General features: G+C 39.7%; 1 protein-coding gene across 2 annotated transcripts in view; it reads left to right on the forward strand.

Moving 5' to 3' along the window:
• lcor (ligand dependent nuclear receptor corepressor) overlaps positions 1 to 2,631 on the forward strand; it is a 76,884-nt gene that overhangs the window by 860 nt on the left and 73,393 nt on the right. The window lies entirely within an intron of this gene.

Consider the following 2,631-nt stretch of genomic DNA (forward strand, 5'->3'; position numbering starts at 1 on the left):
CCCCCCCCCACCCTTCTCATCCTCCACCACCACCACCAATCCTCCGTTTCTGTTGTATTTCATTAGCTCACTTTAATCTGGTTACATCGACCTATCCTGGTGTTATGGCAAGATTATGATCCACTCCTAGCGTCGGATCTCTTAACCTCTCCGGGCTTCCTCGGCTCCTAATCTCGCGGTATCAAGCTATAAACACCACCGCGGTGGCACCAGAGTCAGGGCTGGTGTTTTTGGATGCACTTCTGCGTCCAGATGTTGCGCGTTGAACTGTCACCTACTTATCCACCCGCGTGCTTTATAGCAACCCACGTGGCCTGATTCCCAATACAGGCTAGCGGGGCTTTTGAGTAAGGAAACCTTCTAATGAGAGCCTGCAGTGTCAAATGAAGAGGTTGGATAATCTCTGACCTCTAGTGTAAAGCCAAAAGGAATCCCAGACAGCAGCAGCAGCGTAAACAAAAAGGCTTTCCGTCCTTCACTTGTCTCCCAACTGCTGGTCATTTCCTGTGAGATTATTACACATTACAAGAATGTGTTTTTACTCCACCAAAGTAAGCTTTAGCTTATTTCCTAGCTCCAGGCTACAGAAAGCATGCTCTCCCTGCTCTGTGCCCTGCTTCTGCCTCCATTTCTGGTCTAATTAGGGCTGTTTTAAGGATTAAGTGGGTCACTGGGTGGGAGTTAAAAGCAGCAGATGATGATGTGGTGCTCCCTTTTTTTTTTCAACTGTAACACATTTTTTGGGGGGGGGCTGCGGCTGCTCTGCTATGGGACATAATCATAATCACAATCATTAGGGTCACTGTTGAAATCAGGATTATTTAACAGAATTACTTATTGACTTTTGGAAAGACGTCGTAAAAAACAGTGAAAACACCTTGAACCGTGACATTTCCCATAATGCTTTTTCCTCTTGAACTTTTTGAGTTCCCCTTTCAGGAAACCAAGACAAAATAAGAGTAAACAAAATGTGCAAAAATGTTTCTCAATTCTCCAACTCCAATCTGAGTGAGATTAAGTCCCGAGGAATACTGTGTAAGTACTATCGTTGACAGAGAGATCTATCAAAAGCATGAGAAAAACACACTGTAAGGTCACTATTGAGAACCTTGAATCCATGTAGTAATATCACAATGATCGCACAGAGGACACAAAGCAGAACAATCAAGTGTGTGTGTGTGTGTTTGTGTGTGTGTGTGTGTGTGTGTGTGTGTGTGTGTGTGTGTGTGTGTGTGTGTGTGTGTGTGTGTGTGTGTGCTAACTCGGCTTATTTCTTCATATTTATGGTTGTTGACGTGCATTGGTTTGCTGTGCGCGAGGAGTTTTAGGGCCGTGTGCAGCAGCAGTTATCAGCAGTCAGATTGAAGTCTGACATTTTTATTTGTTAAAGGCTAAGTCTCTGAAAGTGTGAGAAACTGGAACATGATCATACATGTTTGTCTTCTGACCAGCTGAAGAATTTTTCTTTCCAAAGTGCTGTGTGTAAAAAGGGAGGCAGGTACAGTAAGTCTTCACATTGCTTGTATTCTTTATCAGTTTTTGGGGCATTTATGTGAAATTGTAACAGATATTAAGTTGTTATGAGTGGTGCAAGTAGCAATGATTGTCTCACTTTAATTTCATTTTTAGTATCAATTCATAACGAGTTATCTCGAGACATTTTACAGAGAGAGTAGGTCTAGACCACACGCTGTAATTTACAAGGACCCAACAGATCTAGTGGTTCCCTCCAGAGGAAAAACTCCTTTTAGGAAGAAACCGGGGACGGACTTAGGGTCTAGGTGGGCGGAGTCTGATGGTGCCGGTTGGGGTTGAAATGAAGAGTGGCAATAACAATAAATCCATGAATCATGTTGACAATAAATGTCATGAAAAAAATGAGTTCACTTTCACATAAGACAAACCAAAGCGACACATCTTTATAGTTCAGACGCTGGAACGAGGGAATATTTGGCGTCTATGCTTGAAAGAAATGACTTATCAAGAATAGACTAATCCATTCATTGACTAATAGAAAACAATAAGGAATATATGTTTTCTTTTTACAAAGAAATATGTGCTGGCATTGGAATTGAATCACACCATGTCATGAGCCCAAACTTTTTTTTAATGTTTATTTTATGCTTTTTTTTTTTTATTTGATATGTTATTAATAGTGATCCTTGTGTTTTAAGAAGGTCAGATAACTAAGGTGGACATCTTCCAGTTTATTACAGAGTTTTGAAAGGATAGATGGATAGATAGATAGATAGATAGATAGATATTGATCCCAATAAACTGGGAAATTATAGTGTTACAGCAGCAAAATCAGTCCCTAGGACAATACTAGGATACAATATACACACATCAAATAAAAAGGCCCTTGGGTCAAATTGACCCGTTTTCAGTTAAAAAAAGATGATCATGAAAATGTCATTAAACATTAAAAATATCAAAAACACCAAAACATTAAAAAAAAGCACCCACAACATTGAAAAAGTGACAAAAAATGTAGGAAATAAGCGATAATAATGTTGTTGTTTTTCATAGTTGGCGGGAACACAAGGGGATAATATCATAAAATACAAGAACAAATGTTTGAGTATATAGAAGTTGGGAATAGAAAAATGTGCAAAGGGTGCAGCTTGTTGA

Source organism: Etheostoma cragini, chromosome 2, assembly GCF_013103735.1.
Source record: "Etheostoma cragini isolate CJK2018 chromosome 2, CSU_Ecrag_1.0, whole genome shotgun sequence".
Taxonomy (NCBI): Eukaryota; Metazoa; Chordata; class Actinopteri; order Perciformes; family Percidae; genus Etheostoma; species Etheostoma cragini.